We start from the raw sequence: 23,841 nt of genomic DNA on the forward strand, positions 1-23,841 counted from the left end.
TTGGCTTTGTACCGATGTGTACAAATTGGAGTCCAGAACAGAACTGACGGGGTGGAGGGAAGGTGGCGGATTTAAAGGCCAGTATAGGAGGTGACATCAAAGGGGCAGGAACCAGAAGGGTCTTCATCCATAGGCTCGCACTGGGAAGCGACGTCAAAGGGACCTAAACCAGGAATGATGTCTTCAAGGCCAGGTGGAATTTCACGTGAATGGTCTTAATAAAAGTGAGAAACAGAGTCTGTGCACTCCGCTACCTCCCGGTCTGGTTTGGAATTACTCTCATTCAAGCCCTTTAGCTGCCTCCTATGCGCACGTGTGTGACATCAGATTTAAAATTGCACATTTGCATCCTGGTACTTAACGTAGGCAGGCTGCATGGATGTGGTGAGAATCACGAAGAGAGTCAAATGCAGCGACTGGACATGCATCCTTGTAATTTAAACTAATAGTCGCCGGACTAGAGTCACTAGCAAATCAAGTGTCTCGATGCACTTCACGTCCTCACTCTGGTCCAGTCATTTCACGTATATCATAAACCAGACAAATGAATTGATTCTGTGCAATAACATAGAAAAACATGAAAAACGTGGCGCAGTAGTTTCTCCTATACTTGTTAAACTGCACTGGTTACCCGTTGCCTTTAGAATTAACTTGTTCTTGATTTCACTGGTGACTCTGCTCTCATACTTGATCAGGGCTGCACTCTCCTCACAGTTATAGTGGGCTTCAAACTGAAGTCACTGATTACAGGGCACAGAACTCTGTCAGCTCAGTCCGGCAGCTGTCTACGAAGGGGCTTCCTTTCTAGCACCAGCCTGTCACTCTCAGCCTCCACTGTGCTTTGCCTCTCTGCTTACAATCAAATTGGCACCGGGTTACATAGCAGGGGATATCACGCAACGTTCTTCATGCTTTTATGTGCTCAGGCGCTGCTCCACTGAATGAATGTTTAAAGGTTATTCACAAGATGACTGCAGAGGCATCTTTTGTTACTAAACTGTGGAATAGCATTCCTAAAAGCAATAGGGGCTCTGAATACACAATGGGTGGTCTGAAAATCGAGAGTACACCTTAGGAGAAGGATTTAGGAGTCATAGTGGAGTTTACACTATCAACTTCCAGTCAGTGTTCAGAAGCCATTAAGAAGGCTAACAGAATGTCAGGTTATATAGCGCCCTGATGTGTCGAATACAAGTCACAGGAGGTTCTGATCAGTCTTTATAACACACTGGTGAGGCCTCATCTGGAGTACTGGGTGCAGTTTTGGTCTCCAGGCTACAAAAAGGACATAGCAGCACTAGAAAAGGTCCAGAGAAGAAGAGACTAGGCTGACTCCAAGGCTACAGGGGATGAATTATGAGGAAAGATTAAAAGAGCTGAGCCTTTACAGTTTAAGCAAATGAAGATTAACAGGTGGCATGACTGAAGTGTTAAAAGTATGAAGGGAATTAGTCCAGTGGATCAAGACAGTGACTTTCAAATGAACTTATCAAGAACACGGGGACAAAGTTGGAAACTTGTTAAGAGTAGATTTCACACAAACACTAGGAAGTTTTTCTTTACACAAAGAACGATAGACACTTGTAATAAGCTACCAAGTAGTGTGGTAGACAGTAAGACTTTAGGGACACTCAAACTCGTCTTGATGTTTTTTAGAAGAATTAAATGGATAAGACTGGTAAGCTTTGTTGGGCTGAATGGCCTTTTCTTGTCTAGATTGTTCTAATATTTTAATGTTCTAATGCTCTACTTGTTCCTGCTGTAAATGACAGGAACTACCATATATACTCATGTTTAAGTTCTCCCGCGGATAAGTCGGGACTTGATTTTACAGTATAATATCCCGTATTTTATAATGTCATCATAGAAGTCGAATGGGGAAAACTCACACTATTGGTTCAAGAGATTATGATATGCTAACACCCACCTGAGAGAGTAACCATGGAGCACACGGCCTTTTTTCTTTGTGGATGCAGCAATGCGCTGTATTAGCGTGTGCTCCTAACTTCTCTCTCTCTTATTGTGTCTACGTGACCACACGGTAATACCCAAACTATTCTGAAGCAACGTTTGCACTGATTTGTATTTTTTGTATCTCACACCCTCATACACCTTTAAAAGCATCCCTTATCTACAATGGAGTGTTCGATCAGAAAAAAATACGAAGCTGGTTATAAATTAAACGTTGTTGAAGTAGCGAAAGAAACTGGCAACTGCGCTGCTGAAACAAAATTGGACATGTCTGAGAAACTGGTGCGAGGTTGGAGGAAGCAAGAAGACGTAAAAAAAAAAAATGTAAGTGTCACATTTTTGAACGGGCGTATAAGTCGGGGTCTGATTTTATGATCAGTTTTTCGGGTTTCAAGACCCAACTTATACGCGAGTATATATGGTAACCAAATTGATCCAAACCAAAACCGTAACCAAACTATGGAGATTGTTCCTCCCCCAAACTATGCGACTCTTCAATTCCACCCGGGGGGGGGTAAACGTTAATATTATTCAAAGCCCGGGGGGGGGGGGGGGTAAACGTTAACATTATTCAAAGTTATTGTCTGTTTTTACCTTCTTTTTTTTTTTTTTTTTTTGTATCAGTATGCTGCTGCTGGAGTATGTGAATTTCTCCTTGGGATTAAATAAAGTATCTATCTATCTATCTATCTATCTATCTATCTATCTATCTATCTATCTATCTATCTATCTATCTATCTATCTATCTATCTATCTATCTATCTATCTAAATGATGGCAGCACTTTAGTTTAGATACTGCAAAAATGCATCAATTACTCATTTACTCTTACAGTATATAACAAGGCATTAACAAAGACTTTGTTTGGTCACTTCTGTGCAGTGTGGCATACTGACATGCTGGTAAAGTTATCTGTTAATATAGTTACACGCGTGAATTGTTGTTTTGCACCCCAAAAAGGAGGCTGAGTCTCAGTACTTTATCAAAACCAGCTTTATTAACCTCAAAACAGGAACAGCAGGGTTATTTATTGCGGTGGGACCTACCACGCTGCTACAAACAGACACAGCAAACGGGCAGAGTTGGGGCCAGGTCAGTGGCCAAGTTATTCTGTTCCCTGCATTTACTGTATAATGTCCCTTGCATCACCCATTAGCCACTTATAGTGTGACTGCGATCAGCTTGTAATTGTTTCTGTGGCACTGTGAACCTGCGGTTGCTTCGGCAATGGACAAGCAGCCATCCACAGACGCGGCAATTGTACTTTGGTGTGTTGTCCCGTTGGGTTGGGTCCCAAAAGAGTTCATAAACCTCACAATATGAAGGACTCACAGGCCTTTTGTTAAATATGGAATACCAAATAAATTATGTCTCTGTGAAGCCACCTCAGACCACTCCAAAGTGAAGTTTTGTTAGTCGGTCACATTGCAGAGTTGAAGAAACACTTCACTGATACTTTGTAAACATTAAGAAGACACAAATAAGTGTTTTTAAGGCCTTGTTACATGATAGTAAATGACTCACAGATGACTTTATTGCAGTACTCAGACTAAAGTGCTACCCAGACATGAGCCTAAACTGCATTAGTGGGTTACATAGTGATTGGATTAAAATATTCCGAATGGGATAAACCTGAGCCCAAAACCATCCAAACAACAACCCTGAAGTGGATTCATATGTTCTGACAATGCTTTAAAACAAGAAATCAGTAAATGTTACAGATAAACAAAAATTATTTTAGGGATCATTGATTAATGGCCTTGTCTAGCTGATTGCACGGGCTCCTCCGTCTTCATTAAACAAAACCCCAAAGAGCTGACCTTGAAAGAAGATAAAACGGAGTCACATCCAAGGATTTTTCTTTTACACCGGTACCACAAATCACATGGGATTTTCCCGGAAGACATATATCAAACCCTGGTGCCCCTTATTACTTATCTCCTTGTGCCTAAGCCTTTGCATGTGTGTGTGTGTGTGTGTTTTTTTATTTTGCTTATTCAGATGGTGGTTCATAAATCCTAAATGGTCTCATCATGCTGTACAATGGCTGTCAAACTAAGAGCTGCAGGGAAAGAGGAGAACCCGGGATGTACAGTTTAAACGTACTGTTAGCCTCTGAAATGAGGTGTAGAAAGCACATCCAGTTGAAGAGAGAAGTAGAAGCACACCTGCGCCTGCCGGCTTCATTTTTATTTATCTGCCTTAAAATCCAAAGGCAAACCCCATTTCAGATCTGAAAACTTTAAAGAGCTGCCACATTTGCTTTGTGTGGCTCAGCCATTAAAAGCTAAGCAGTTGCAATGGAAAAGGTGATTCAATTTTATTTGCTTATCAGCACTGCTCTGCTGGCTGAACGTATATATATATATCTTGATGACATATATTTATTACAAGAAAAGATCACTAATCCAGTGGTTAAAGTTACAAGCGGCTGCAGACTCTCGTAAAGTTGAAAAACTCATTACAGTAAATCCAAATGATGCTTTTCTGAGGTAACTTCACATGCGGCCAGCTGAAGTGAATGCTGGGTTCTTTTTCTGCATTAACTGACAAAGACGTCTTGGAAAATAAATAAATAAATAAACGCGTAAATAATGGAAACAAAACAAGATTGGTTTTGTGCAAGCTTTAGATGGTGTTGACCGTTAATGGTGGTTTTCTTGCTTTGAGCCAATGCAGGTAGCAAAAGTCATTTAAGATACTAGGCCTACTAAATTGAATTATTTCTTTTACAAATATTCAGTGTAAATTTGTCAGAGTCGAACACACACACACACTGCTCAATACGGCCCCATGAAAAAGTGCGCCTCCTTCCTGATTTTCCTGTTATTGCACATTTTTGGCACAAGTCCTTAACCAAAATCTGATCTCTCTCTCTCTTTCTCTATACACATATATATATATTGTAGAAAAGGCGCTATATAGGCGCCCGACCCAGCACAGAAGGATACAGAGGCACGTATAAAGCACAAGGACTTTTATTTTTCTTCACCCGTGGGCGCACGTCTTCCCCGTGACCCACAGGCAATACACAGTCCCAAAACACTCTTTTCCACACCACACAACAATCCTTCCTTTTCACCACCACTCCTCCACAAGCGTCGTCTCCTTCCTCCCAACTCTGGCTCCCTGAGTGGTGGTGGCTGGCCCTTTTTATAACCCACCCGGAAGCATTCCAGGTGCTTAACCACCTGGTTCTAATTGCACTTCCGGGTGGGGCTGAAGATTCGACCAGCTGGGCTGCAGACTCCATGCAGCTCCCCCTAGCGGCCATCCTAGTCCCCAACCAGGCTGTGAAGGACTCCATCTCCCATGGAGCTATGCGCTAGTTTGGGGAATCATCGTCCGCCAGGGAGGCTGCCACCAAGCGTCCTGGGGGAGGTATTGAACTGTCCATGGCTGCTCCCCCGGAACAGATGCAGCAGGGGCGTCCCTGCCGGGCATGGGACTCGGCTGTCCATTACAATATATATATATATATATATATATATATATATATATATATATAAAATTCAACGTCTGTCTGTCTGTCTGTCCGCTTTTCAAGAGAGAACTACTTAATGGATTTAGATCATTTTTTAGGAGAAGGGTGGAGGGATGAGAATGGCGCCTGTACGCATGCGCCGCACGGCTGCCCTGCTGGCCGCTGCCGAGAGTTGATTCTACAATAAAATAAAATAAAAAGAGGAATAACCTTGGAGGTCAATCATCAACCCGAAAGAGGATAGTAGACGTCACCTAGTATATGTGTACCAAAATTTCAGGTCTATAGTTCAAACGGTTTGTGAGCTGCAGGTGATTTAAAATCCTGGACAGACAAACAAACAGTCACGGTGACATATTATATATAAAGAAAGGGCATTTGAGTGAATAAATTACACATTTTTATAAATAATTCATCTAGTGAAGAACCCGCACTGTGTGAAAAAGTAATTGCCCCCTAGTTAAATCAACCCAGTTAAAGGTCGCTGACTGATACAGCCAGACCTGATCCCAGCTCGCCATACGCAGTACAATCCTCACTTTGTGTGTTACATGTTGCAAACATAAAGATTCAACATTAGATCAAAATAAATTCTTGGGAAAAAAATTGTGGATATCTATCAGTCGGGAATAGGCTTCAAAGACAGTTGTAACACTCTGGGATTCCACCGGACCACCAGGACAGTCACATTCTCCAAAAGGGAAACGTAATGGTGTGTTGTAATGCATTCTGATTACTCTTCTATTATCTGTGCCCTTTTCTTTTTTTATATTCAGGTCTTGCCTCGTTGTTATTTAAATGTAATATTATTTCCATGATTTGATAATGGTCTCATTTTGTAATGTAGAGAATTATCTGTTTTGAATGGGCCAGTTTAGAGAATAATTTTTCTGATTTACAGGAACCGTTTCCAGAGTCTATTCATGGCACTATTAATTAATTGTCGTTTAAAATATTCCTGATGGGGTTTATTTATTTTTTACTTTAGGGACAAAGTTTATTTTCTGAATATTATTTTATTTTCATCCTGTGATGTCATTTCTGTTTTGTCTGTGGGCTGCAGTGTTTCATGGGTTGCTTTTCTATGATGCGTCTGTTGCTTGCTGGGTATGGGGGCGGGGCTCCACAGGTCACAAGGTCTGACGTCACTCACATGACACTTACTTTACATACCGTCGTGACACTCCAGGCACTGTCTGTGATTTGGATAATAAGACTAACCGACACTTTCCATGCATGTCTTTCTGATGTTCTTTGGTCTTGAATCCTTGCTGTGGTTTTTAATTGCAATCTTTGGTATCGGGGAAGATCTACCAGGGAACTAATGAAGCCTAAGCCTCAGGGACCTTTTAGAGCCCCAGAAACAATTTTAGTTAACGTTGCTTAAACATTTTTGGTGTTCACTGTATGATAAGGGTTTTTACAAAATAATAATGTAATTCAATGCAAAATATTAATTCAAATAAAAATTTAAAGGTTATTAAAGTATCATGTAAGCTAGCCGTAAACAAAATGCCATTCAAATTGAGAATGTTTTGTTCTAAATATATTTCATCCATCCATCCATCCATTTTCCAACCCGCTGAATCCATACACAGGGTCACGGGGGTCTGCTGGAGCCAATCCCAGCCAACACAGGGCACAAGGCAGGAACCAATCCCGGGCAGGGTGCCAACCCACCGCAAATATATTTCATATAAAATAATTTAAAACATTATGAACTTAACAGTTCACACACTTCAGGGCCCCAAAAATGTTGGTCCGCCACTGTTTGGTGTTCATTCTGGATGTGCTGACTGTCAGTTTCAGGCCTTGTTCTGACTTCTGACCTGTCTTGCATGTCCATCATTTTCTCACTGTTCTCTTGGCTGTGGTATAGCAGGTGCACAGCTCCCGTCAAAAAGGCCAGTTTTAAATAAATAATCGCCGCACTCGTTTCTTAGGGGGGGGGGGGGGGGGGGGGGGTGGTTTTGTGGCTGATTTGGTTCCTGGGAAGCTAGTGATGTGGGTGTTTCTCACCTAAGTGCACAGGTGAGAAACCGTCCGCATTCATAATTGTTCCCGGGAGCTGCTGATTTGCCACAGCTGCCACGACCCCCATCATAAATAGAAGCACAAGGCAGCTAGCAGGGGAGGAGAAAAAGGAAGAGAAAGAAAAGAGAGAGATGGACGTTGCAGGAAGCAGTATGGAGAGAGAACCGGTGTGAGCGAGAGAGCGAGCGAAAGATCGCAGGTAGGCAGCTGGACAGTGAGCCGTAGCAGGGGTGTTTGGCCAACAACTAGGGCAGTTGGTTGTGGTCGCTCCTGCTAAGCATTTAGTAGAGAGCGGGAGTGACCTGGAGAAGGAATGCCTGGCCGCGTAAGGCCGAGAAGGCAGCAGGAGCCGGGAGGTTTGGGAGGTGAACTCCCTGGCGTGAGCGTCCTGATCATTAGGGAACCTAAGTCTCAGTCTGGAGAGCGTGAGACCGAAGCCAGGGATCGGGAGGCCTCCAGACTAGATGAGCGGAGAGATGGTCAGCTGCTGCAGAAGGGTGACTCTCTTGTTGCGGGGCCCAGATGGGAGAAGCAGGGGAGACCCGCCAGGTAAAAGAAGACACCGGGCTTTGTGGATTATTTTTAAGAGACTGCTTCCAGCATTGTTTTAACCTCATCGTTTGAAAGCAGGTGTCGAACTCCTAGCCTGGAGGGCCGCAGTGGCTGCAGGTTTTCATTCTAACCCTTTTCCTAATCAGTGACCAGTTTTCACTGCTAATTAAATTTTGTTTCCTTCATTTTAATAGCCCTGTTTTTAAGGATTCAGTGCTCTGAATTGATTCCTTTCTTCATTAAATGAAAGCCAAACAGAAATGAGACGTGAAGCAAGCCAACAGATGACCAGCCAAATTGGGGCTCCAACCAATTTCACTCCAAGTAATCTCTTAATGAGAAGCCGATTCTTGCTGCTAATTAATCCCGTTATTTAATTCCATGGCTTGTTGCTGCTCTCATTCTGCCACAGCAGACATTTCCAAAACTGTTGATTTTTCAGTTTTTTTCTAAGAACACCAATGTCAAAATGTTTGGTGACCTGTGAGATCAACCTTACTGAGACCTTCACATTTCTTTATTTTCAGATATTGTGTGATGGGCATGTGGTGGCTCATTTAGTGTCTCATTATTATTTGGCTGCTAGTTAAGGAAAAAGAAACAACTAAGGGTCTGTGTCAAGTTAATTAAAATTAAGGCAAAATAAGTTAATTGGCAGCCAAAACTGGAGACTAATTAAGAAGATGGTTAGAATGAAAACCTGCAGTCACTATGGCCCTCCAGGACCAGAGTTCAACACCAATGTTTTAAAGGATTGTTTTTTTCTATTTATTGGATTTTTAACCTCCACTTCACAACTGTTTTATTGGTATTATTTATTTATTTGAAGACTTTTGTGATACACTGCACTTATTTATTTTGAATACTGTTTTGTTGTTGTTTTAAATAAAAGCACTTGGCGCTTTTTTTACACCATCTCCTTGTTTCATTGTTATGCCTCACTGCCAAGCTCATTGGTGACATTACCGACAGTCTTTCTTTGGAGGTTTTGTTTTGCTCATGTGCTCGCCTCACTTGTGTATTAGCAGCTAAGTGAGTAACTCTTTCTTTGAAGGTTTTGTTTTGCTCATGTGCTCGCCTCACTTGTGTATTAGTGGCTAAGCGACTTTGTCTTTCTTTGGAGGTTTTGTTTTGCAGACTTGCTCACCTCACTTGTGTATTAGCGGCTAAGCGAGTGACCCTTTCTTCAGAGGTTTCGTTTTGCTCATGTGCTCAGCTTGCTTGTATATTAGCAGCTAAGCGACTTTGTCTTTCTTCGAAAGTTTAGTTTTGCTCATGTGCTCGCATCGCTTGTGTATTAGCAGCTAAGTGAGTGACTCTTTCTTCAGTGGCTTCATTTAGCCGACGTGCTCACATTGCTTGTGTATTAGCGGCTAAGCGATTTTGTCTTTCTTCGGAGGTTTCATTTTGCCGATGTGCTCGCTTCGATTGTGTATCCTAGGAGGCAGAGCCCTTATGCCGACTCCACCTCTCACTTCCGGGCCGGACAGACACTTCCACGCTTAGACATTTATATATAAAGATATTATTAACTAGGTCCTGCCATGTTTTAAAAAAGTTTTGAACAGATTCTCCTTAGTGAGAATTTGATTTTTTTCCCAATTTCAAGTAGTATATAACATCAGTTAGACATTGACTTAAAAGAGGTGAGTTAGGATTCTTCCAGTTGACCAAGATATGTCTACACGCCAATACTGAAGTAAAAGCAATTCCAGTTTGTTTGTCCTTCTTCACTTTGTCTGTGAGTCCAACAAACACAGCTGTTAATGGATTGTGACACCAAGGCTGTCTGATTGGCTTTTAAAAAATTTCATCCAGAATGATGTTAATTTGGTAGACGCCGAAAACATGTGGCCTAGTAGGGCTGGAGCTTGATTGCAATGTTCGCTGGTTGGATTTTGCCCTGGAAACATTTTGGAGAATTTTAAATGAGACAGATGAAGCTCGAATATATTCTATGCATGGCTGCCTTCCACTCCATTTCTGAAATGTTGAATGAGAGATCCTTTTCCTTCTGTACTCTGGGATCTTTAAAAGGAAGGGACTTTAAAATGTTTTTATATATTGTAGAAATGCTGTCTGAGTCCCCAAGACTGATCAGAATCTCTTCTGGAATAGAATGTACAGATTTAACTATTGCACAGTTGCATCCTGACCTTAGCGTAGGCAGGCTGTGTGGATTTGATGAGAATCACAAAGCGAGACTGGACACGCAGCCTTGTAATTTAAACAAATAGTCGCTGGACTACAGTCACTGGCAGATCAAACGTCTCGATGCACTTCAGGTCCTCACTCTGGTCCAGTCATTTCACGTATATCATAAACCAGACAATTGAATTGATTCTGTGCAATAACACAGAAAAACATGAAAGACATGGCACAGTAGTTCTTCCTGTACTTGTTAAACTGCACTGGTTACCTGTTGCCTTTAGAATTGACTTCTTCTTGATATGAATGATGACTCTGCTGTGATCTTTGATCAGGGCTGCACTCTCCTCACAGTCATAGCGGGAATTGAAGTGGGGTCACGGATTACAGGGCACAGAACTCTGTCAGCTATGTCGGGCTGCTGTTTTTCAAACAGGTGTCATGACTAAGTGTCCCAGAGCACATACTGTACTGTATGTCACAAAAGCACGTCCAAAAGTGCCCACTAGAGGGGAAAATCCTGTGAAAACCCTAGCTAGAGGAGAAAAAGGGCTTCACATATTCTTTATAAAATAAAAGATGTATTATCAGAACAATGCTTTATAAGTGCATGAAATCTCACAGAACACACAAGGCAAAGATGACTTGCCAGAAAGGGTAATCCAAGATGAACAAGTCTCAATGCGAAATTCAGCGCCAGTCACAAAACACAGCAAACAATCCAATGAGTCAAAATAGCAAAAGCACACTCACCTAGCATATTCAAAATGAACCGCCTGGAACTGCGGAAGACCCCCAGGAATATAAAAGGTGGAGGGCAGTTCCTGGTGGTGATTGGCAGGTGGTCCCATCTCTTACACGTGATAAATAACAAAGGCAGCATATATACAGCATTTACTAAACTAATAAAAAACATAAATAATAATCAGATCTCTAACATGATTCATAATATTTACATATCGAAAGGAATCAGACATGAACAAAGAAGATAATTTGACGGATACCTGGCCGGATGGAAGGACCAGGGGAGAGGACCTCTATGGGGACACTGGTGGGCAGCCCTCCTGGGTGGCTGTAGCATCACAGATTACCACAGAGCATGCTGGGAGCTGGAGTTTGGCACAGCCCCATTGGGGGCCACTAGGAGGGGGAGATGAACTTCATTGAACTTTCATCACAACTGGGAGTGATTCGAGGTCATGCCAATGAGCCACCTGGAGCACTCCCAGGAGCTGAATAAAAAGGAGCCACCTCACTCGATCTGGGAAGCTAGATTCGGGAGGAGGAGGAGGAAGAAGATGAAGCTTGCCAGAGAGGGAGTGGAGGTGGAAGGACCGAGAGTGACCCAAGGAAGAAGGAAGGGAGCGAGTCTTGAATCTTTTGGTGACATTTCGAGAACAAAGCACCTCCCCAGCACTGAATAAAAGGGCCGCACTTGTGTCTCTGCTTGTCTGTGTCGGGTTAGGGTGGCTGTACACACCCCGGTGGTCCACAACACCAAACAAAGATTTGAGCCCCAGCCCCGGAGAAGTACATCTGGTAATTGTAAAAAGGTTTGCGTTCTTTTTCTTGCTAGTATCCATCAATTGCAATGTTTGATTTTTCTTGTTATGTTTTTGGCACCACTTTGTAATTCTTTTTCTCGTGAGCGCCACCATTTCTAAACTGATTTTCATGGTTGTCCCTGTGTTGTTGTTGACCGTGACATCTCTTATCGGTCATGTGGTCCACCATAAGCATGACGCTCGATGTAATTAAGATGATGGTGCACATCACTCAGTTTCAAAGCTTTGGATTAATTCTAAGACAAATAATCAAAAATTGCTTACGGTAGTTATGGTAAAAGATTTCAAATTTTTATTAAGACATTTGATTTTTGGTATCAGTATTATTGTGCTTTCTTTAGCTTTTTGACCCTTGGAGACATTTTGACTGCTCTCTTCATATTTGCTTAAAAACTTCTCATTTCATTGGTGTTTTCTTTTATACTTTTCTGCCCTCTTGGATGAGCCACATCTCCATTTGGAGACCTCATGTTACAAACGACACAAGTACAGCTCATCAGGGAGGCTGTGAAGTTCCCTCCACCTCCTTAGAAATGAGGAGACGAGAGAGCAGAAAATCGAGGACTTAACCACATCGGAGCAAGTGTATCCAAAAGTGTAAAGACTGGAAAGAAGGAAGATGTGAAACCGTACAAGAATTGTCACATCACCAAAATGTCAAATTTCATGCACTAATTAGCAGAATCCTACTCTTCTGTAGTGCTGTAGCAGCTCGATGCAACTTAATGTTTTACGAAAGGGAGCATTAAATATTTTATTTTAGATTTTTTTTCCACACATCTGGAGAGCTTAGGGATAATTCAACTTAACTTAAAATTAATTCTTTCAGTCAATGGATCCATTTTTTGGTGGTTGTTGTTTGTTTCATTCCATCTTGAGTTTCATTGCTTTTCAGAGCAATATTGCAAACTAACTAGAAAGTGGTATTAACTGTGTATTTAAAGCTCCCATACTTGGAGAAATACGACAAGGGACTGCACTGCGTGAGCGAGTGTTACTGTATACCACTGCCGCATTAGTCAGCTGCCAATAGGTGGCGCCAGCCTGACTGTAACTGAGTCTTACAACACCCATTATGTTGCTTGAATAAGTTGACATTTTTTCAAAATTGAGCAATATTTGATATTTGAGCAAAAAATTGAATTAGTCTATGTCAAAGTGCAAACTTTATAGTTATTTAAAGATTGTTTTAAAGCATGTCAGTTGTTCGGCCTACCCTGCTTTTAGTTTGCTGTGGTTTCAGAAAGTATTCACACCCCTTCACTTTCTGCACTCTTCATTGTGGTATACATTTAATTTTAAATACTGTACATTAATTTGCCATTTCTGCCCATCAATCTCCACTCAGTGACTCATTATGACAAAGTGAACACATGTTTTCAGAAAGGTTTGCAAATTTATTACAAATCAAAAAAATAAAATCTCTCATTCAGATTGCTGTGACACTCCAGATTGTGCTCAGGTGCCTCCTGTTTGCTTTAATTGTCCTTGAGATGTGTCTGGAACTTGATTAGCAACCATATTAAGTGTACATTTATGGGCCAAAATGGAAAATGAATCCCTCCAACCTAATAAAAGAATAAGTGTCTGTGTGTCTGTCTGTGTGCCCATCTGGGTGATAGGTCTGTCATTCCAGCAGATGGCGCATCACAAGCATTAATACTGCTGTTATAAATCCCATACGAAATGGTATATAACAGAAATATATATATTGAATTTGTCATTCCAACAGATGGCGCATCACACACATTTGTAATAATGCATTTTAACAGTAGAAATGTTTGTGATGTACCATCTGTTGGAAAGACAAATGCAGTGTATTTTATTACTTCATGCATTACAAAATATGTTCCAGCACTTGGTGCACTGCAAATGTTAATGCTGGGGTCTAGGTGTAGATTTATGGGTCAAAATGGCAAGTAGTCCCTCCACCTTAATAACATGATAAGTGTCTGTGTGTCCATCTGGGTGCTAGGTCTCTGTCATTCCAGCAGATGGTGCATCACAAACATTAATACTGCTGTTACGAATCTCATACCAAATGGCATATAACAGAAATATATATATTGAATTTGTCATTCCAACAGTTGGTGCATCACAAACATTTGTAATGTACAAACATCTGTAAAGTACAAAAGTTTGTGCCATCTTTTGGAATGACAAATGCAATGGATTTTATAACTACAAACATTACAAAATACATTCCAATAGCTGGTGCACTGCAACGGTTAATACTGAGGTCTACGTTGATCATTTAGATTTCAACTCATCTTAAGATGGGTTGCACAGCTCATAGTTGTAAATGTAATGTACAACACAATCAAGTGTGCAGAAAGTGAAGTGGTCTGAGCGCTTTTTAACTCCACTGTATTTCAATGTGAGTCACACGCCTTTTTAAATCAGCATGTGAAAAATTGTAACAAATGACATTGGAACTCGGAGTCGCACAGTAGCCACCATTTCCATGCTTCTCTCAGCTGAAGGACACACACTCCTGGTACCATAAACGTGGTTTCTTTACTCTCTGGAATTGCAGTCTCATGATGAAGACTTTATCATTCTCAGTTCTCGTCCTGGGAAGAGGTAGCAACAGAAGAGGTCTTTTTACCATTGTGCTTGAAGAAGTGACCATTAATACAGAACTCCCTGCAGAGTTCCGGACATTAAAAGAAATGATCGTGCCACTGCTCCAGGACAAAAATCCTCTGTGAATAAATTCCCTTTCGGAGACGTTCATCCCTGCCGCTGTGCAAGGCCTGTCAAAGCCATTTCCCCTTCCTCTTTCAGTGTCTTTAATTAGCTCGCCGCAGTGGTCTGGCAGTCAGCTATGAGTGAGACTTGAGTGCCACTGACCCAGCTTGCAGTTGTGCTCGTCGGTTACAAACACCAGGCCTGCACATTTTGTCCCTGGATTTTGAAAATGTGAAATTTCTGCCTTTCCTTTCTGAAACATTAATGGACTTTTTTTTCTGTACAGCAACAGACATGTGGTCATCTCCACGCTCCCTGGTTGCTTCTGTTAGTTTCTTGAACCTGGAGCCATTGATAGTCATAAACAGACAAATGAGCACACTCACCGTCAGCAAGGGTTTAGTGCAAAAGTGTCAAGTGATTTAATTAAAAACCAACAAGCAAACAGGGCTCAGACAGTGCAGGGCCTAAACCCTTCTTTGAATAAACAGTCCATAAAATCCAAGTGAATAGGCTGGGAGTTAAAATCCATGAAGAAAAATCAGAACTAAACATAGTCATTGGGTTCTTGATTTTTCTCCCTCCACCTAAGACCAGCGTAACTTCCTCTCCGTCTCTCAGCTGGCAGAGACCCTGGCAGTTGCGATCCTCCTTGACGACCTCCATCTTGGCTGTCTTCATCGGCGTCTGCCAGACTGCTTGGAGTTCGCTGTCCTCCCATCTTGCTTCTTGCACTCTTGGCTTCCCTTGGATCCTTAAGGAGTTCTCTACCACCATTGAACCTGCTCCTCCAGTAAATAGGTGAGGACAATCTACCCCTAAAGCGCCCATCCTTCGCTCTTCTGTGGGGCTACTAACCACTTGGATCTTCTCTCTCTCTCTCGCTCAGTCGCTCGCTCGCTGGCTCTCAGGCACCCGTCTCTGCCTGTCTCTGCGCTCACTCACAATCTTCTGTTGATCTGATCTGATCTCCTCTCTCTTTGATTCCTCCCTTCTACCATGCAGGCTCCTCTTATACTGCCTGACTGGGTGCGGATGCTGTCCTCCGCCTACAACGTGGTGTGAATGAGACACCTGACTGACGCGCTCGGATTTGCACGTGAATGCGCGATCAGCCAAGCGTCCCAATCAACCCCAGGGTGGCACGTACACACATGCATGCACACACGCATTCGGAGCCTGCACGCTCCCGGACCCAATTATTTATTTAAAACTACGCTTCACCATGGACCTCTTATCAAAAGACACCACGCATCATGTGACTCATTGGTCTAATACACTTTTAGACAGCTCTCTGCAGTTAATGGTACTGTACGGGGGGCATAGGTGGGCATCGGCACTTCAGGCAACAGTGGCCCAGTTGATGTACATCTGTGATGGTCAGGGTTGGCAGCACACTCCCTATTGTATCTGGGTGCCTCTTGAACCCGAACTATTGACAGTCATGAACCGAGATGAGCCGGGCAAATGAGGACTCAACACATGCAGCAAGGGGTACGTGTAAAAAAGAGATAAGTGCTTTTATTAAAATCAAAAAAACCAGACAGGGTTCAAACAAATGGCGCAGTGCATCATGATCTTCAATAAACAAATGATCCATAAAACTAAATGTGGAGGTTAAAATCAATTCATTAAATATTCTAGCAGGTTGCCACATCACATGTGCTTGATGGGTTGTCGTTCTTCTTTTTCCTTTTGTGTCATTGGCTTCTGCAATTTGGTTCGTGCTCAGCAGCCATGTCCCCTTCTCGATATTTTGCCTATGCAGGAAGACGTGAACAATGACGCAACTTCTCGCAGGCCGGAGCTGTCATTCTTCTTCTTCTTCTTCTTCCTATCACATAATCGGCTTCTGCACATTGCTTCACCATCTACAGATGTCACTGCAGTTCTTCTTCTGTCTGCAATGCTGCCTACCCACACTGCTGTGCTCTTCCTGTTGGAGAAGGACCCAAAGCACAGTTACGTGGCCGAGGTAGCCCACTCCTCCAATTCATGGATTGTGCTGCGTGTATCATGTCATAAGCTCTCCATTAAGACCAAGATTGGGGTTCTGCTCTCACCAGCCACGTTATTAGGTACACCTCGCTAGTCCCGGGTTAGACCCTCCTTTTGCCTTCAGAACAGTTGTAATTCATCATGGCATCAGTTCAACAAGGTGCTGGAAACATTCCTCAGGGATGTTGCTCTATACTGACATGATAGCGTCACGCAGTTGCTGCAGATTTTGTGAGCTGCACATCCATGATGCTAATCTCCCGTTCCACCACATCACAAAGGTGCTCTACTGGATTGAGATCTGGTGACTGTGGAAGCCATTTGAGTCCAGTGAACTCATTGTCACGTTCAAGAGTCCAGTTTGAGATGATCTGTGAAGATGGCATGTTACCTGTAGCTGCGTTTATCCAAAATTACTGAAGTGATGCAGCTTTAGTTTGCTTCATGAGATTCTGGAAATAGCATTGAAGTGATTCCACAGACATCCATTATCCATTATCCAACCCGCTATATCCTAACTACAGGGACACTGGGGTCTGCTGGAGCCAATCCCAGCCAACACAGGGCGCAAGGCAGGAAACAAACCCCGGGCAGGGCGCCAGCCCACTGCAGGGCACGCACACACACCCACACACCCAGCACACACTAGGGACAATTTAGGATCACCAATGCACCTAACCTGCATGTCTTTGGACTGTGGGAGGAAACCCACACAGACATGAGGAGAACATGCAAACTCCACGCAGGGAGGACCCAGGAAGTGAACCCAGGTCTCCTAACTGTGAGGCGTCAGTGCTACCATTGCGCCACCGTGCCGCCCTCCCACAGACAAAATTTTCATTTTTAAAAGCTTTAGTAAAATTTTGAAGTAGTACAATTCACACAAAAATAGAGAAAAATTGATATAGCAAAGAAAAGAAAAGTTCTGCTTAAAGCTTATATATCTTGTTTCATTCTTTATGTTTGCTCATACAGTTGAACCATTTCTAAACGGTCAGGAAACTGTATGGCTATCCCACTTACAAACCACAAGTGGGTCTTTCAGTCCATTGTAGAGAGAGAGAGTATAGCAGCACATGCTGATACAGCGCATTGGCGCATCAACTCAAGATCTCAGATTAAGACTCGAGTGCAGCCATGCAATGGGTGACACCTCAGCACCACACTAGTTCAGGTGGAATAGAACAGTGGAAGGTTTTTTATGGTGGCTGGAGTGCCTATTCTGCCTCCAACCACCAGGTTTTTCCCTGCAGTTTGGAAGGCCTATATGCAGGGCTGTATGCATATTAACGTCGTACCCAGGACGGAGGAATTGCAGGTTAAGGGAGCCACTTCTGGTGTTTATGGGATTCGAACCGGCAACCTTCCAATTGCCAGCGCAGATCCCTAGCCACAGAGCCACCAACTCCACCGTCCGTTCTAGCAATGAGACTAATTCTAAAAAACTGCCTGAAATAACACACCACATTGCAGATATAGCAAAGAAGGTTCTTTCTCATGTTAGATCACAGGGGGTAAAGGGCAACTGTATACCATAATCTATAGCTATGTAAGATATCAATCCATCCATTATCCAACCCGCTATAACCTAACTACAGGGTCATGGGGGTCTGCCGGAGCCAATCCCAGCCAACACAGTGCATAAGGCAGGAAACAAACCATGGGCAGCGTGCCAGCCCACTGCAGGCTATGTAAGATAATTGTATTCTATTCTACTTAAGCAAACACTAATAGATAGATAAATAGATAGATACTTTATTAATCCCAAGGGGAAATTCACATACTCCAGCAGCAGCATACTGATACAAAAAACAATATTAAATTAAAGAGTAATAAAAATGCAGGTAAAAACAGACAATAACTTTGTATAATGTTAACGTTTACCCCCCCGGGTGGAATTGAAGAGTCGCATAGTTTGGGGGAGGAACGATCTCCTCAGTCTGTCAGTGGAGCAGGATAGTGACAGCAGTCTGTCGCTGAAGCTGCTCCTCTGTCTGGAGATGATACTATTAAGTGGATGCAGTGGATTCTCCATGATTGACAGGAGCCTGCTCAGTGCCTGTCGCTCTGCCACAGATGTCAAACTGTCCAGCTCCATGCCAACAATAGAGCCTGCCTTCCTCACCAGTTTGTCCAGGCGTGAGGCGTCTTTCTTCTTAATGCTGCCTCCCCAGCACACCACCGCGTAGAAGAGGGTGCTCGCCACAACCGTCTGATAGAACATCTGCAGCATCTTATTGCAGATATTGAAGGATTCCAGCCTTCTAAGGAAGTATAGTCGGCTCTGTCCTTTCTTACACAGAGTATCAGTATTGGCAGTCCAGTCTAATTTATCATCCAGCTGCACTCCCAGATATTTATAGGTCTGCACCATCTGCACATAGTCACCTTTGATGATCACGGGGTCCATGAGGGGTCTGGGCCTCCTAAAATCCACCACGAGCTCCTTGGTTTTGCTGGTGTTCAGGTGTAGGTGGTTTGAGTCGCACCATTTAACAAAGTCCTTGATTAGGTCCCTATACTCCTCCTCCTGCCCACTCCTGATGCAGCCCACGATAGCAGTGTTGTCAGCGAACTTTTGCACGTGGCAGGACTCCGAGTTGTATTGGAAGTCCGATGTATATAGGCTGAACAGGACTGGAGAAAGTACAGTCCACTGTGGCGCTCCTGTGTTGCTGACCACAATGTCAGACCTGCACTTCCCGAGACGCACATACTGAGGTCTGTCTTTAAGATAGTCCACGATCCATGCCACCAGGTATGAATCTATTCCCATCTCTGTCAGCTTGTCCCTAAGGAGCAGAGGTTGGATTGTATTGAAGGTGCTAGAGAAGTCTAGAAAAATAATTCTTAGAAACATAATTTAATATGAGTTTAACTTAAAGCATTCACTTTCTGAGATTGGCTCTTCTGGAAGTAGCTATCAGAAGATGGGTGCACTGCAGTCATAAAGGGATGGACATGGTTAGCAACAATACTCAGGTAGGATGTGGCATTTAATAATGCCCAGTTAGTAATAAAGGGCCCAAAGTGTGCCAAAAATTATCCCCCCTCTCCCCCCCATTAAAAAACCCATTACCAGCTGGAACCATAGATACAAGCCAGGATGGATCCATGATTTCATGCCATTGACCCCACCATCCAAATGGCGCAGCAGTAATCGAGGCTCGTCAGACCAGGCAACATTTTTCCTGTCTTCTATTGTCCAATTTTGGTGAGCTCATGTGAATTGTACCCTCGGTTGCCTGTTCTTAGCTGACACCCAGTGTGGTCTCCTGCTACTGTAGCCCATCTGCTTCAAGGTTCAATGTGTCGTGTGTTCAGAGATGCTCTTCTGCATATATCGGTTTTAACGAGTGGTTATTTGAAATTCTGTTGCCTTTCTATCAGCTCAAACCAGTCTGGCCATTCTCCTCTGACCTCTGGCATCAACAAGGCATTTTCACCCAGAGGACTGCCACTCACTGGATATTTTCCTTTTTCCAGACCATTCTCTGTAAACCCTGGTTGTGTGTGACAATCCCAGTAGTTTAGCAGTTTGTGAAATACTGTGACCAACAACCATGCCATGTTCAAAGTCTCTTCAATCCCCTTTCTGATGCTCAGTTTGAACTGCGGCAGGCCGTCTTGACAATATCTACGGGCCTGAATGCATTGAGTTGCTGCCATGTGATTGGCTGATGAGATATTTGCGTTAACAAGCAATTGAACAAGTGTACCGAATAAAGTGGCCGATGAGTGTAGCCCCAGTGTTTGTGTGAAAGACAGACAACCCACAGCATTTTATACATATATAGATGAATACTTGTAATTACATTTTTATTATTGTTTTAATATGAGTCCCTGTAACAAAATAACTATAAACAGATGTGATAATCTGCTCTGTTTGAGGAGGTTATTGAACAATAAAAACAATGCTGCAGCTTTCCAACAAGTTAACTAAATCCCCGGACGCGCCCGATTGTGACGCCATGCATGCACTTCTTAAATCTTTTTTTTTGGCTGAGCTTCCACCATCAGAGACGGAAGAGAGTGAGGGGACTCAAACTATGAGACTTCATAAAGTGTCTTCCTTTACCAACCAAACACCTTGAATATTCTCTCAGTCTCAAAAATATCATGCCGGAGCAAGCCTTGTACCTGCCTGAAGCTGCTCTCTTTTGATGGACATGGCATTGATTAAAAACACAGACTTATTCACTTTAAATGTCAATGTCAAACACGCAGTGGCACTTTTGTTTGTCTTGATGCTTCCCTTTTTATTTTTCCAAGAAAAAATGTTATTTTAAACATCTTGTAAGAGAGACGCGTTTCCATGCATGTGATTAAACACTGACAAACACTAGTTGAAAAGATGTCAAACAGTGGAAAATATAAAAAAAAAAGATGGATAAATAACTAAAACTGAGTTTTTACAGACATTTGTCCAGTAGCGCTTGCCTGGGGGCTCCCCTCACAGTACTCTGCCATGCGCTGAAGATAGGGCCTGCTTAATGTAGTAATTCAGTAAACTGCCCCTCGATTAGGGGTGGCATGGTGGCGCAGTGATAGTGCTGCTATCAAGAAACTCGGGAGTTCCAAAGCACGTTAAGTCCCAAAAATAGCCAACTAGCGGGGGAATCTTACAGGCAAACCCCAGCAAGTAGTAAGTTCTGTGAAAGAAAAATGAACTGCTTACAAGTTACTAAGGGTTAAAAAACCGACAAAGCTGTTTTGCTATAGCGGCAGGTTGTTCATACAGGTGCCTGTCATAAGACAGGGTGCGGTAAGTTGACCAAAAGACAATTTCCAGTTTCTTAGGAATGCATCTGTTTGACACAGGAAAGATGACTTTCCTTCTTTAAGGCCCCATCTGCAATGTACACAAAATAGAAACGGTTATCCGATTTGTACAATGTAAGATGAAATGCTTAGATAAACATATTGTGCTTATTGATAAGTAAGGGGAAGGGGGAGGGAGGAAAGATATTAAAAGCTGATCGAAAAAAGAGAACTTTGCTCTTCTGCCTTGCAACGTAGAATCCATGTACTGATCTGTGATTGAATAACGACTGATTGATTGAACTATTCCAATCTTCCTTGGAGGTTACTTCCACAATTCAAACACCAGATCTTTAGAAAAGATTTATTTTTCACAAGAGTACTCTGAAGTAAAAAGTGAGCTTTGTAGAGCACAAAAGGCAAAAAGGAGTTGCCAGCAAATGCAATCCAAGACATACAAAGTCCTAATACGAAATGCAAAGAGTGATCAAGAACTGAACTAAAAGGTCAAAAATCCAATAAGTGACGAAAGCAAAGCAACATCACAAAGAAACACTCACCAACTCCCAAGCGCAATCAAATGAATTGCAAAGGACTGTGGATTTTCTTTACAGGGATGAGGGCAGTCTCTTGTGGTGTGATAAGTAGGTGGCCCCGCCTCTTGAAGGACTTCCCACAAACCACAAGGAACATAATTGGTGCATAAGCATAAAGAAACAAAACACTCAACAATGTAAGCATAAGCAATGAACACAATAGACCTAAAAATGGCATGTGGACCCCAGTGAGAGGAGGGACCCTGGCTGACACATAACAGCTGCTGTCTCACAGTAGGGAGAACGAGGTCCAGGACCCAGGTGCTCTCTGTGTGGAGTTTGCACGTTCTCCCTGTGTATGTGTCATCCAAAGACATGACAGGCAGGTGGACTGGCGTTGTTAAATTGCCCATTGTGCACATGAGTCTGTGTGTGTGGGACCACCCTGTGATAGACTGGTACCCTGTCCAGTTGATTGAGCCTGCCTTGCACCACATGCTCTCTAGGTTCGGTTCCAGCGGCCCCAAGACACTCCTCAGGGTTAAGCAGGTTTGGAAGAGGAATAGATGAACGGACATCTCCATTTGACTGGTTTCAGTGATGGTTGGTTCCTGGCCATTTGCCTTATCAAAGATAAAAGAATCTGACATTAAAAATGAAATAACACTTGTGCAGATAGTAGGATATCATTCTGAGAAGGATTATCGGGTTGGATGTACCTCATCTTGCTTATGCCCAGTTTCATTCCTGAGGAGGTGCCATTTGCTTCTGGCCTTGGCTGAGCACTTCATTTTCAGTGTTTTTCTTCATTTCATTTATTTATGCTATTTTTCCATGTTCCTTGTGGTTTATTGGTGCCCCAGTCATGCTTGGTTTTCTCTCTTGTACCCATTGTCTGATCAGGCCTTATCTTTCTTCTAGTTGTGTAACAGAGAGCAGAAGAAGTTAGTGACAGCATGATGGCACAGTGTTTAGTGTCGCTGTCACACAGGATGACTCATATGGGTTCAGCAAACTAGCTTGACTTGTGTCTGTGTGAGCTTTGCACATTTTCCTTGGATTTGTCAGTTCATTTTTTATGTAATTCTCTTCACCGAGTCTGGGCACAGAGCGCTTGCACAAATTTATAGCTTTAGTGCAATAACTGTAATTTGCTAAGCCTTACAACATTTATGTACATGAACGCTTAACATGCTTTCTTCATAAGCTTCAGTTTCCAGCCACATGCTACCAATGTGCTGGCATGAATGAGAGTGTGTGTGTGTGTTTGCGTGCGTGTGTGTGTGGTATGGCGGTCAGCACTGTTGTCTCATACCTCCATTGCCATGGCTTCAGATCCATTCTGTGCGTAGGGTTTGTTTGATCTCCAGAGTTGTTCTTCAGTGTTCTCCAGCTGTTGACTTTGCTGGGTTTGAGATGTATCCTGAAGATGGTCAAATTTGTCTGTTCACTTTAGGTTTCCTTTGTTATTTTTTCACAAATATATAATTAGTAAATTATTATAGAAGACACTGCCCCAAGAGCAGTGGGGCTTACATATGTGCATAAATGTGCCCTGTGATGAACTGGCACCCTATCTGGTATAGTCAGTCGAGGAAAGGACAGGACTCAAAAGAAATGCTGGGGTGCCAGCAGGGTCTCCCATTTACTTGCAAGACACAAAAAGACCTGAAAAAAACGGGAGCATGAAAGCACAAAGGGTTAACAAAACCAAAACTTTTAGCTGTTGGCTTCAAAACGACAGGCCCTGGAGAGCGGCCCAGCCACAGGGTCGGAGCCCCATAACACACTTAACTCATCTCCTTGAATGAGATGCCACCTTTTGGGAGTGCCTCGCTTTTAATAATAATAATAATAATAATTCATTACTAGGGATGGGAATCGAAAACCGGTTCTTGTTGAGAACCGGTTCCCACTGTTTCAATTCCTTGGAATTGTTTGCCATTTTTGCAAACGATTCCCCTATCGATTCCAGTCGCCTCGAATGACGTCACCGTGTTGCGTAGCGTCATTTACCCAGCAGGAAACATGGCGCCTAAGCGGCACAAATGCTCAAAAGTTTGGTTATACTTTATGAGAAACGATGACAACAGGGCAACTTG

The 23,841-nt window shown here is 42.9% G+C and overlaps 1 protein-coding gene across 2 annotated transcripts in view; it reads left to right on the plus strand.

The window, feature by feature from the left end:
* Window positions 1–23,841, plus strand: part of ndst3 (N-deacetylase/N-sulfotransferase (heparan glucosaminyl) 3) — a 492,579-nt gene that overhangs the window by 298,181 nt on the left and 170,557 nt on the right. The gene's annotated exons all lie outside the window — the stretch shown is intronic.

The sequence above is a fragment of the Erpetoichthys calabaricus genome, chromosome 7 (genome assembly GCF_900747795.2).
Source record: "Erpetoichthys calabaricus chromosome 7, fErpCal1.3, whole genome shotgun sequence".
Taxonomy (NCBI): domain Eukaryota; kingdom Metazoa; phylum Chordata; class Cladistia; order Polypteriformes; family Polypteridae; genus Erpetoichthys; species Erpetoichthys calabaricus.